This window comes from Lygodium microphyllum, chromosome 17 (assembly GCF_053477565.2).
Source record: "Lygodium microphyllum isolate KBCC chromosome 17, Lygodium_microphyllum_v1.1.10, whole genome shotgun sequence".
NCBI lineage: Eukaryota > Viridiplantae > Streptophyta > Polypodiopsida > Schizaeales > Lygodiaceae > Lygodium > Lygodium microphyllum.
Window position 1 is genome coordinate 128,401,323 of NC_141151.1, and position 14,648 is coordinate 128,415,970.

The window sequence follows — 14,648 nt, forward strand, 5'->3', positions numbered from 1 at the left end:
AGCAAATGCTAGAAGATATGGATGACCAAATGAAGTCAATAAGACAGGACATCCAAGCCGCCAAGGATAGATAGAAGGCATATGCAGATTTGAAATGTCAAGATAGAACCTTCGAGGAAGGAGACATGGTCTTCATTCACATACACCCAAAGAAGAGTTCCCTATCCTTAGGAGATTGCAAGAAGCTAAGTCCAAGGTATTGTGGACCCTACAAGATCCTCAAGTGCCTAGGACCTAATACTTATAGACTGCAACTCCCTGAGAACCTAAAGGTTCATAATGTATTTCATATTAACCTCCTGAAGAAGTATGTACCTAATCCTAGCCATGTACTTGATGACCAACAAGTTGTAATGCCTAGCCAAGGAGTCATTGAGCTACGACCTGACAGGATCTTAGATGTTAGGGAGAGACAATTGAGATCCAGAACCTTGAGAAAATGCCTCGTCCAGTGGAAAGATTATCCCGAGGAGGATGCCACTTGGATGGATGAAAGCACTCTCAACCAACAATACCCCCAGTTCTTCTCGAGATGAGGATATCTCGATTCCTCCAAGGGGGAGAGAATGTAATATTTTCGCTCAAAAATATTATTGAACTTGACTCCCCGCACGCCGCGTAAAACATGTGCAAGGTTATCTCCCACATCTTAATTATTAGCAGCTTAATCCATACCCCGCACGCACAAAAATGAGGCCTCCGCATTGTGCAATTGAGGCCCAGGTTTAAGACCGCAAAGCCACGGGAAAACATCATTTTTGAAGGGGAAAAATGGATAATGATGAAAATTAGGAAAAAAATTTTACTAATTCCCCTAATCGATGCATGGTTGGAGGGGAGGGAGTGGGAGAAGGAGGTGAAGAGGTGGAATGCATGGGGAGAGGAGAGAAGCATGAGAGCTCCACATGTGTGGAGTCTCTCCCCCCCCCCCCCTTAAGCACTATATAAACTCTCCTTAGCCTTGGGTGGAAGGGGGGACTAAAGGGAATGTTGCCCGTCGCTTGTCCACCTGCCGCGATGCTGCCTGGGACCACCACCTGCCGTGGAGAGAGGAGGAGGGACTGCTGCGTCGCCGCCGTGAGAAACGCCACCCCTATAGCGCCTGGTTTTGCCGCCATTTTCCCCCCTGCCGTTGTCCTAATCACCCCCCTTGTCAGCAATCTTTTCCTCTTCCCAATCATTGGGACCCTTCCACGTCGACTCTGTTCAAAAAAATTAGAAGCTTCTTTAAGAATCTTCTAAAGGATAAGGCCCATAAGCCTTGTTTCTACATGCCTCCCCCAGTTTTACAACCGGGTTCGTAAAGCCCCAATTCCTACGCAAGGGAGAAAGCAGGAGGGCTTGGAGGGCGTTTTGCAAAAGTGGAGGAAATTCGGAGATCGAGTAGGAGATCGCGGAGTTCAAGTCATCAATGATGGCTCCCAAGAAGCCGCAAGGCGCACCCGCCAGGAGGCTCGTCCCCAAACATACACGTGGACATCTCCACAAGCCCACAAGCCCAGGTTCCACGAATTTATTTCCACATAAAGAAATTCTTTAAGCACACTTAATTCCATAGGGAGAATGCATTTTACGCTTATTGTTAATTCATGTGGTAGTGATAAAAGTACATTTGAGAAATTATCTCTTTGAACGACGGACAAGGGTTGGTGCATGTCATGAAAATTGGATCGTTTGCATTTCCAAAAGTTGCGAATCATACTTGGACGCCAAGTCGAAACCCTCCAACCGAAAGGTCCTACCCACATTCACGGAATGTTTGGATCAATTGGACGTCCATGCAAACAACGATCTAGGGTCTCTACCCTAAGGATCGACCGACCTAATATTAAAACTCGGATTGAGTTGGAAACCCTAGGACGGAACGTTGTCGGCCTAGTACAAATAGGGTTGGGTTGGTAAGAAGACACCCCACACCCTACGTCTTGTCTAAACATAATTCCTTGACCAAGAAACACCATTCAATGGGTGAAATGATCCTATGAGTTAGGTGTGACACTTGTGCAACAAGTTGCAATGTCGCACGGCTTTGTGGTTTAATCACAATAGAGATTTGCCACTACTTGTAATGAGGTTGGCAAGTTCTAGCGCAAGTCTAACTTGCAAGAGGATGAGTAGTCAACCTGCTACATCACCTTTCTTCGGCTGATTTGCCAAATTAAGGGAAATTAGATATTTTCTTGGAAGCAAAGGATCAATCAAGTCAGAGCGACATGGTCGCCAGGATTTACTGTTAATTTATGAAACCTAAGGTGTTGGTTAGGTTGGGTTAATAGGGTATGGCCCTAACCCAAGGACAAAAGGGTGAACAAACAAACTCTTGGGGATTTTTCCAAGTCGCAATGGACCCGGAATCAAACGTTGAATGCATTCGGAGAGAAGGATTCACTCCTTAGCAGTTGGCCAAATAAACGACCACTGGATTGATTGTGCTTGTAACAGTTTAGGAGCACTCTTTGCATTGTTTGCTCAAGGAACTAAAAGATGGAAAGTTAATTAATGCTTCAGGTTGAAGGCCTCAAGGGAGTGGCAGCATCACTTACCCCCGATTGTCTACCTGACCCTAACCAAGGGGGTTGTTAGCTGCACTGGGAACCAGCTGTGAGAGGTCTCTCCGTTGTGCACTACTTGAAGCAGGAGGATGCTTGGGTGCCAGGGGGAGCTCTGGCCATAAATCCCTTGCCTTCTGGGCCCTGCACAAGAGGCCAACCTGACTCGGGATTGGATCTTGAGGCATGCATGCTAGTCTATGGGCTGAATCTTGGATTAGTAATCCCTGTGGATTGCTGGATAGCCTTCGGGCAGATTATGGATTGCCTTCGGGCGGATTATGGATTAGCCTACGGGTTGGATTTTATGGATGTATTCCAAAGATAAGTAAGATAACCTGTTGAAAAGGAACTTGTTTGGCACTGTTTTTCTATGTCAAGTGCTAAGATTACGTGAAGGAACCAGTGTCTAACTGGCTAATTAAGGAAGCTGTTTTATGTGTGTCTAACTAAATGTGGCAGGTAATTAGACAACTAAAGAAACCCTGAGAAAAGTGCGGTGGATGTGGCCATGGGTCCGTCCTACGAATGGACGGTCTCGGTTGGCCGGGAACTTTTCTCAAACAAAATGGATAGCAGGGAACTTTTCTCGAAGGAAGATGAACAACAGGGAACGTTGACTTAGAATCAAGGATACTAGAACCCCGATTTATGTTGTTTTAGGGGAATGGAATGGGACTATGCCTTATGGGTAGAGAGGTCGAGCTTTGCATCCCTTTAGTTTCCCATTCTCCTTGAAATAAGTGCAGTATGAATCCGCTTCAACCCTGACATTTCTGCATAAAGTAGCTCGCCTAGGGTTCGATGCTAGCTACCATTCTAGGAATTTGACCATTAGGGAAATCCTGATTCAGGTCGGTCCTAAGTGGGGACGGCCGAAATACTTCCGCTACGTGGTAGACTCGGAAAGACCTAGATTGCAAACCCTATAACATTCCATGGGAGTGCCGAGCGGAGCGTTCTAGATCCTCTTTTCGATGGGCTGCTAAGACGTGTCCTGCAAAGCGAACAGGTGGACACGTTACATAAAACATAAGAAAAAAATAAGATATGTTGAAACTATTACATGCAACTTCCAATGGCAAGAGGTAGTGTCATAAAGGAGACCTAGGAGAGAGAAAGAGAGAAGGGAGAGACTGCAGAGAGGAGAGAGAAGGAGGGAGAAAGAAGGTGACGAGGAGAGAGAAATACTAGGAGTAGAGAGAGAAAGACAAGAAGAGGAGAGAGAAATGGCTGGCAGCCATGGAAGGACAGGGAAGAAGGTGAAAGGACAAATGTATATTCATAAAATCAGTACCTATGCAATGTCCCTTACACCTTTTATACTTAGGTCAACCTGACCTAAGTATTTCCCCTCCACAACAATCCATCCCCACTCAAAATGAAGTTTTTATCCTCAAAAACAAAGATCGGACTTATTGGTATAGCCAAGTAGTGGGCTGCATTGGCAAAAGATAGTGGGGGGGGTTGTCGGCATAGACCCAGTAAAAGATTGCCTAATATTCAAGAGTAGTACTAGTCTATGTAGAGGGTCAAGGTCAGCCCGTAGCCACCCAGATCAAAAGGGAAAGTGGTATCGCTGCCATGCATTGGATCATCTTCCATAAGGTCAAAGTCAAGTACAGTTGGAAGCATGATCAGCATGGTGGTATTCGCTAGCTCTTCCATAAGCCTCTCAAGCATCACCATGCTCTGTATGAGTGAAGCATATGAGGTTGAAGTCACCAATGCATGGACTACATCAGCCCTTAAGTGCTGCATATTCATGGGCCCTGCATTCTTAGTGATGTCCAAGCATTTAAACTGCAGGTCTGTGGATTGAAGGGGCTCGCGCATGGGGTCATGATCATCCAAATCCACATGCTGCCCATGATCTTCTTTCTTGAACTGAAGGTCTTGTTTTTACCTGCACCAAAATGGTCCTTAGCAAGATCTTCTCCATCCTTTGGATCATAATATTCTAATACCAAGAGTATTTTTGTTGTCTTTGCCCTGCATGTGGCTTGATGATCACAAGATATCGGCTTAGCACATCGATAGCATAAGCCCGCAGCATGTAGTTCCTCTATCGTATCACTAGTAAGGTGTCTAATACGTTTAGTCTTAGATAGCAATCTACACACATGCTCATCACCATTGGTCAGCTCAATAATAGTTCTGACATACTGCTCATAGTCATCTTGTTGCTCATGTACAACAGATGGTTGTCCATGCCCATGACCATAATGCTCATGCTATCCATATGGATGGTCATAGCAATGTGGCTGCTACTTATAATTCCTATCAAGGAGAACAAGACTGGCCTTGGTCTTCAGGGAAACGCAAGGGAGAGCATTAGGAAGACAATGAATCTTTAGAGAAGTGTTGTCGAAGGGTTTTCGAAAGCAAAATTGCATCTACAGAAGACCTTGACAAATTTCAAGATAGAAGATCAATCTATTGAGATCAGATTCAATTTGAAAGCTCAATTTCAGATAATATGAGACATATAGCTAGCTACATCTGATTGGGAGCAAAGTGAAGGTAGAGAGATCACCTTCTCTTCTTATGAGTTTCTTTTGCATTTATCTTTCACAAAATATATTCAAAGATTCTTGCTTACAAGAGAGGATAGTTTGTCATGGTTAAACATGAAAGTGGGGCAATTGAAGTGATGGAACTTCGAAATAAGGTCCCAAAGGAGGAGTTTCATTCCAATACCTTCAAGATAAGGCTCACCATGTAACACCTAAAAATATGTCATATAGATTAAGATAACGGTCTCGTTTTGTGCTCCTTCGAATTCTTAAAGTGGAAGTATGATGATAGTATTCTTGATTCAACTTGTCCTTGACATCTTTCAGGTTTGATTCAGATTTCATAAGTACATCCTCAATCTTCTGTAATACTTATTTTTCAACCACCAAGGCTTCCTTTTCTAAAAAAATTGATATCAAAATAGGGCATCACTGTCTTCAGAGCTCACCGTCATCACCTTCTCTCTCTAATACACACTGACTCACACAAAGGGATTCATTGAATCATCTAGATAACTATTACAGACTTATTGTCTTTCTGCGCTTCGTCTTCTCTGGTGCTGCCACTCTGAGCGTGGAGGTTGCATTGATTATCACCCTTCGACGTGTTCAGGTTCTTACGCTCTCGTCCTGGCATTGCAGCCTCTCACGTTCCATTTTCTTGATATACAAGTTCTCCTAAGCACGCTTCTCTTTACTAAGAGCACACCCTTTTCTGGTAAAGCTTCGGGTCTCGATGCCGCCTTTGCTTTCAGGCAGATCAACCAATAACCGATATCAGGAGCACCGGCTACACCTGCAACATTGCTAGTTGATGATGACTCAGGGAATGAAGTAAGAGTTGCAGAAGCAACGTCCTCCCTCTACGTCTTCGTCTTCCTAGAAAGCTTTCCTTCGACTTCTCTACAACGTCGTTGCCCCCTTCTCTATGTCGTCCTTCGTCTTCGCCTTCTACTCTTTCATCATCACTGCAACTTTGTCACCTTCGGCTTCACGTCTTCTGCTTTGTCGTCACTTTCTATGTTGTCACTCTACTTTGCCTCCTTATGCATTGTCTTCAGAGCTCCACTTTGTCACCTTTTGTGTTGTCTTTAGAGCTTCATCCCACGTTCGTGCCATCATCGCCTTCTGCACTTCCTCTGTCGCTCGCAGCCATGTCGTCCTCATCGTCACCACCTTCTCGACTTTCTCTATCGCAGCAACGTTGTCACAATAACATCTTGATCCTCTATGATCGTCGTGTTCACATGTGTGCCTTCGGCTTCGTCTTTAGAGCTCGATGTTCTTCCCCCTTGTGTCTCCTCCAAAATAGCCATCCGTGGCTTTGTCATACATTCCCCAATGCTTTTGCGTTTTTCCTCCAGAAATACAATTCCCCTCAGAAAAGCATGAGGATTCCTTACACGAGTTGTACGAACTCCACATATATTGCATCTAAATACTGCATGCATACGTTATCTTGGTGATTTGTCAAGGAAGGCCAGTGCTCCCCAATGGATTCAAATTATCCAGCAGCTTGTGAAATATGTTACAGCCTCCACAGTGCACAAAAATTGTCCCTTCCTTGAAAGGAGCCCTTCTATGCACAACTCAAATCCATCTGAACTGCACCAATGCATTAAAATGTCCTGCCTGTGAAGAAAGTAGCAAGCCAGAGCCAAATAGGGATATGAACCTGTAAACAGGCATTCCACTCACATCTTCTCCAACTATTATAGCATTAGGATAAAGGGCATGAATCATGTCATTGGCAAGCATCCAATAATTGACTGCATCCATATCAGTTCCTAGCCCAAAATATTTTCATATCCCCCATGTCAACATAGCCAAGGATAAGGGAACTCCAAGAATACTCATTGCATTGTGGCAGGCAGTCAAACATGTGCTGAACATCAAGCAAGCTCCCACATTTGGCATACATATCCACCAGTGTACTTCGATCTGCATCTCTTTAAAACAGTTTAGTACTTCCTCACAAAGCCCATAATCAGCATATCCTGAAATAAGTGTAGCCCATGAGATTGCATCTCGAATTACCAATCTATCAAAAACTCCCTGTTCTTCTACAAGCATGTCACATTTAGCGTACATGTCAACCAGAGCATTACGGATAAGTTCCTCTAGCACCAAACCCCTGCTCACTATATTACCCATGCAGAATAAAACATAACGACTAAGTATGTACAAAGTATCAAATCCCACACACACAACTTTTTGGTGGATTTCACACCTCGGATGCGCAGCAGTACGACATCCACCCCCTCTGATCATGCACATCCTCCAAATGGGCCAACTACCCATCATCATTATCATCAAGATCCATGAACAGATCAATCTCTTCATTATGTATTTCTGGTATTTCAGCAAGATTATCCGTCATATCATTTGTCTCTTCTATTGGAGTTTCTTCTTGTTGCTCTTCTCTTGCAAATTCTTCCAATGCATAAACCTCATCATCTCTTTTCTTGAAAATCTTGATTCTTTTTCCTGCAATAGGCACTCTAAGCACTGTCTCATCCAATTCTGTCAGCTCATATGTTGCATTGTCAAAGACATGTCTGACTATGTACAGTCCAAACCATCTTTTCACCATCTTCCAAAGAATCTACAAAAATTTTCTCAATTTTTGCATGGCTCTAGTGTGGCTCTCATCCCAAAAAACTTTCTGCCCCTTTCGAAACAGCTCATATAAACAATCTGCTATGTGTGCAAAATGGGGTATCCAAATCATGTAAAACACACAAGCTCCAATGAATCTCTGTACCTCTGAAGTGGTAGAACAATACTCTGTAATCTTGCCTATAACATCCACCTTCTTATCCATAATCTTGTATTTCGTGTCAACCCTGGCTTCATTATGATCCTCTGCATTACTCAAATCTTGCTGTAAATCAGCAATTCTACACTCTGGTGGCTGAATATCCTCAGCCCTTTGCTCTATGGACTGCATAGAAACAACCCTAAACTCTGGATGCTGAAATATTTCAGCAGTAAACTCTGTTGGATGAGAGTTTTCAGCCCTCTGTATCTCTGTAAGCTGATCATAATCAGCCGAAAACTCTGTTTGCTGAATTTCTTCAGCACTCAATACTTTTTGTTGAGTCACCTCAGCCTCTGACTCTATCTGTGACACAAAATCTGCAATTTCATGAAACATGTCCAGGGATTGCACTGATACATTACTGTGACAACTCTGCATATCAGTTTTCAGCATATTTTCCATCTGTGTCATCGTATTTGCACAAATCATACTATCATACATCCCATCTATATGCTCATCATCCTCTAAAATACCTGCATTTTTCAAAATTTTCTCCTTCCTGCATATGTACTGCCTGGTAGCTCTAGGCAACTTAGAAGTCTTCTGATAACTCATCGAACTATTTGCTGAAATTCCAACAAAACTGGAGGAGAAAACACTACTGCCAGGAGGCGAGAACTCCAATCTCCTCTGCTCTGTACCACCATGGTCTCGCGAAACAGTGGTACCTAATGAAAACCCGAATCCCTCACAATGGACAAAGGTGTATCTCTAAGAGTATCCCTGTTTCTAACATGGTTCACACACACAGTCATAAACTGAACTGCTCTTATGCCATCTAGCCTGCGAATCCGTGCATAAGCAGATCCATCATCCATTACTTTTGTTTCCATGCGCATCTCTGTAATGAATGGCTGTCCAAGAATTATGGGATAAGAGCATGAATCCTGCACAAAGAAATGGAAATCCTCCTCTACATCTCCAATAGAAACCTTCACACTAGGACAGGTAGCATACAAATCACCTGCAGTGTTGTTGGCGGCTCTCATACGCCACCCATGCTCTACATCCATAGGCCATCTATTACTTTCATAAACTCCATGAACTATGAGATTAATCTCTGAACCATGATCCACCAGAGCAACATAAGGCACATGTTTCTCTCCAATTTTTACCATCGTTTCTGTAGTTGCCCTAGCCCAATGACTCCGTGAAAAGTGACTACGCGGTATTAAGACAGGCTCATCAGTTTTAGCATAATGCATAGGCTGAACTCTCTTCTCTATCTGTGGAAAAATAGAAGCATTCTCAACCATAACCTCATCCTCATCCTCATCCAACTCCCCAATCAAAACTCCCTGTGTATCAGTAGTAGGCAATGCATGTCTTTTCCTCTTCAGGACCTCTTGGAACTGATCTTGAAACTCTCTTTTTGAGATGCCCAAAACCTCAGAAATAGTAAAAGTCACCTCACTGCCAAGTATCTTGTCATTAAAGATTTTCTTCATGTCCGTAGATGTCTCAATATCGGACATCAATCTAAACCCTGGCTTCTTTCTCTCTCTAGGCTCTTGCCTCTTTTCTTTCTTTTGAGCATCTTCCATCTGTCGTTCTGGCCCTGGCATCAAAGACGGTCTTGCAGTAGGTGGAGTAACAAACTCACCCCCTCTAGTCTTTTTAGCTGCATTTGTATTTTCTTCATCCCTCTTACGCTTATCCTCAACAAGTACATCTGCTACCTGAGACTTAGCCAAGTAGGCATAAATAGTGTACCTGTCAACAGGCGAATCCCAACCTGTCTCAGATCTGATGCTAGAGCCTACACTAGTCAAAATAGTTTGCTAAATTTTTCCCTTGCTTGCCATCTTCATAGCATAAGTCCATAACGCTGACTGATTCTCTGATCCTTTCTCAATCTAAACTCCATATACAGAAGCATCTCCTCTAGCTGCCACATAAGAAGTATGCGCAGCCATGTCATCCACTAATTTCTTCATTCTGCCTTTCCCAAAGTTGGTAGCAAGCGGAGCTTCTGTTTTAGTCAACCAAATCTTACCATCTTGTCCCCAAAATACCAAATTCTTCCTCCTTGCATCCTGAAAAGATTCACAATCCCTGCAATGCTGATGGTCCGTACTATCACACCAAATACATCTTCGATCTCTCCTAGGTGCAGTAGGAGCACTAGAAGAAATAGTAGGCGCAGTCGAAGCAAACAGCTCTTTCAATTTTTCCACCAATTCTGCTTTAACTGACTCTAGTGTCAAATCCGTTATGCCTTTGATTATGTCATCAAGAGAGGAAGGCACTGATGGAGCGGGTGGTTTTGGAGCAGAAGGAGCTGGCATCGATCTTGGAACAGGAGGAACGGGAGGAGTAGAGATAGTAGGCACTGGCATAGGCCAAGAAATTGGTTGAGGAAGAGAAGAAATAACAGGGATAGAAGCAGGCATAGGAGCAGAAGACGGCATCGGTGTCATAGATCCATTCTGTAGGCGGGTTCTCCATATCCTCCTCTTGGTCAAAGTCAAGACTGTATCCTGGGAATCTTGCCAATCCGTTTTAAGACCCATAGGCTTCGTGTGATCCTCAAGAAGCTCTCCTAATTCTTCCTGAAAAGAAGGATCTGCAGCTTGCAAGAAAAGCTCAACTTTTTCAACATCCAATGCTCTTTGTTCAATGGCATCCAGCTGACTATACCTCTCTTCAAATTCTCGTATCAACTCTGAAGCAGCTAGACCTTTGTTTGGCATGTAGATCCACTCTCAGAATGACCGCCGTGTAGCCATCCCAAAGTCCTCAAGGAAATACTCTTCTTTCAGGGCCTTCTTAAAATCTTGCCAATGTGAATTTTGAATAAAAATATCAGTCACTTTTGCCCTCAAGGCAGGTGTGACAAGACGAAGGAAATACTTACTCATAAGTCCAGCTGGTACTCCAAAAAATCCCATCTTGATCTCATATGTCTTCAAATATGCTGAAACATTACGGCCATCAAATATCTTCTTCTCATTCTCAACTGCTTCAATCGCCTTAGTTGCGCTGATTGCATTTTCCTGCTCTGAATATAGTTGCCTTTGTTGAGACAACTGTTGTTGATGCAATTGCTGCTGCTGCTGCATATACAATTCTGTCTGCTGATTTTGAAGCTACATATACATAGACATATTCTGCAAAATCTGCTTTAAATCATCCGTTGAAGTACTTGAAGAAGCAGTCAATGATGGAGCTGAAGTAGAGAACAAAGCAGGAATCATAGAAGAGGCTGAAACTGATGCTGAAGTATCTCCCATCTTGAAATTTATGCAACGCTTTTACGTCAGGTTCACCAAAGATGTTGAAGGGTTTTTGAAAGCAAAGTCGCATCTAAAGAAGACCTTGACAAATTTCAAGATAGAAGATCAATCTATTGAGATCAGATTCAATTTGAAAGCTCAATTTCAGATAATATGAGACATACAGTCAGCTACATCTGATTCGGAGCAAAGTGAAGGCAGAGAGATCACCTTCTCTTCTTACGAGTCTCTTTTGCATTTATCTTTCACAAAAGATATTCAAAGATTCTTGCTTACAAGAGAGGATAGTTTGTCATGGTCAAACATGAAAGTGCGGCAATTGAAGTGATGGAACTTCCAAATAAGGTCCCAAAGGAGGAGTTTCATTCCAATACCTTCAAGATAAGGGTCACCATGTAACACCTAAAAATATGTCATATAGATTAAGATAACAGTCTCATTTTGTGCTCCTTCGAATTCTTAAAGTGGAAGTATGATGATAGTATTCTTGATTCAACTTGTCCTTGACATCTTTCAGGTTTGATTCAGATCTCATAAGTACATCCTCAATCTTCTATAATACTTATTTTTCAACCACCAAGGCTTCCTTTTCTATAAAAATTGGTATCAAAATAGGGAACCACCGTCTTCAGAGCTCACCGTCATCACCTTCTCTCTCTGATACACACTGACACACACAAAGGGATTCATTGAATCATCTAGATAACTATTACAGACTTATTGTCTTTTGGCGCTTCGTCTTCTCTGGTGCTGCCACTCTGAGCCTGGAGGCTGCATTGATTATCACCCTTCGACATGTTTAGGTTCTTACGCTCTCGTCCTGGCATTGCAGCCTCTCACGTTCCATTTTCTTAATATACAAGTTCTCCTAAGCACGCTTCTCTTTACTAAGCACACACCCTTTTCTAGTAAAGCTTCGGGTCTTGATGCCGCCTTTGCTTTCAGGCGGAGCAACCAATAACCGATATCAGGAGCAGCGGCTACACCTGCAACATTGCTAGTGATGATGACTCAGGGAATGAAGTAAGAGTTGCAAAAGCAACGTCCTCCATCTGCGTCTTCATCTTCCTAGAAAGCTTTCCTTCGACTTCTCTACAACGTCGTTGCCCCCTTCTCTATGTCCTCCTTCGTCTTCACCTTCTGCTCTTTCATCGTCACTGCAACCTTGTCACCTTCGGCTTCACGTCTTTTGCTTTGTCATCACTTTCTGTGTTGTCACTCTACTTTGCCTCCTTATGCATTGTCTTCAGAGCTCCACTTCGTCACCTTTTGTGTTGTCTTTAGAGCTTCATCCCACGTTCCTGCCATCGTCGCCTTCTGCACTTCCTATGTCGCTCGCAGCCATGTCGCCCTCATTGTCACCACCTTCTCGACTTTCTCTATCGTAGCAACGTCATCACAGGAACGTCTTGATCCTCTGTGATCGTCGTGTTCACCTGTGTGCCTTCGGCTTCGTCTTTAGAGCTCGACGTTCTTCCCCCTTGTCTCTCCTCCAAAATAGCCATCCGTGGCTTTGTCATACATTCCCCGATGCTTTTGCGTTTTTCCTCCAGAAATACGATTCCCCTCAAAAAAGCATGAGGATTCCTTACACGAGTTGTACGAACTCCACATATATTGCATCTAAATACTGCATGCATACGTTATCTTGGTGATTTTCTCAAGGAAGGCCAGCGCTCCCCAATGGATTCAAATTATCCAACAACTTGTGAAATATGTTACAGCCTCCACACTGCACAAAAACTGTCTCTTCCTTGAAAGGAGCCCTTCTATGCACAACTCAAATCCATCTGAACTGCACCAATGCATTAAAATGTCCTGCGTGTGAAGAAAGTAGCAAGCCAGAGCCAAATAGGGATATGAACCTGTAAACAGGCATTCCACTCACATCTTCTCCAACTGTTATAGCATTAGGATAAAGGGCATGAATCATGTCATTGGCAAGCATCCAATAATTGACTGCATCCATATCAGTTGCTAGCCCAAAATATTTTCATATCCCCCATGTCAACATAGCCAAGGATAAGGGAACTCCAAGAATACTCATTGCGTTGTGGCAGGCAGTCAAACATGTGCTGAACATCAAGCAAGCTCCCACATTTGGCATACATATCCACCAATGTACTTCGATCTGCATCTCTTTAAAACAATTTAGTACTTCCTCACAAAGCCCATAATCAGCATATCCTAAAATAAGTGTAGCCCATGAGATTGCATCTCGAATTACCAATCTATCAAAAACTCCATGTTCTTCTACAAGCATGTCACATTTAGCATACATGTCAACCAAAGCATTACGGATAAGTTCCTCTAGCACCAAACTCCTCTTCACTATATTACCCACGCAGAATAAAAGTGCAAACATAACAACTAAGTATGTACAAAGTATCAAATCCCACACACACAACTTTTTGGTGGATTTCACACCTCGGATGCGCAGTAGTATGATAGCGTGACACAGACACAGCATTGTCAATGAAGGAGGTATCCAAAAAGCTTCGCGAGCTATCCACACAGCTTTGCGAGCTATCACAGAATACAATTATGCAAAAAAAAAAAGAAGAGAGGCAGCAGAAAAGCAAAGGGTTCTTTTTTTTTCTCAGAAGGAAGGTAATGGCTGAGAGGACAAAAGAGAGACTAGAGATTTTCTTGGACTAAATCCTAAGTAGTCCTCTGTTTCTTGAAGTCATAGTAGGACATTGAGCAAGGATACCACCATTGGTGATGTTCTTTATGTTACAACTATATATATCATCTCTCACTTGACTTGGGTCTCACCTATATATACTAACTCTACATCAATATGAATCATTCTTTGGGAGCATGTCTTGTGTATCTCTCTCGTACTCTCTCTCTCTCTCAACATGGTATCAGAGCTATGGATGCGTAGCAACAACAAGGAAGATAAGTTGTTTCATTGTTTATACTTGATTGAATTCTTTGCACAAGTGATGATTTGATACATGAACTTGTTCAAATTAGAAGTATTAGTTAATGGGACCCACAAAGTTGATACCCCACTTCTCAAATGGAAGGATAGCCATAATAGGCGTAAGTGGTCACTTCGTATTCTCTCGATTGTAAAACATACTCAAATGAATCTTCGAAGATGGATGGCCACCAATATCCAACTCTTAGAGCCTTCTATGCCGTCAACCGCCCAGCAAAGTGCCTTCTAGAAGCAGAGTCATGGCACTCCTCCAAGATAAATAGAACCTCGTCAGGCATCACACACCAGCGATAGATATCATCAACACCCGATATAGTGTTTCTGCAATCAAGGAAAATTTCAATGCTTGCTGTTTAATTTTCCTCTTCTTGGATTTGGATAAAGTAGCTCCAGTCTCTCCCGTAGATAAATAGTGTGTTATAGCAACATACCAAGAGGGAATAGATACTGTATCAATCTTGAACAAAGTTTCTATGTTACTTCCTTCAGCCACGACCTCTTTGGACTCTCCAAAATCCACAAGACATTCTACAATGCCATGTAGCCTTGGTGGCTTGCTCTTGAGCTCGTAATCAA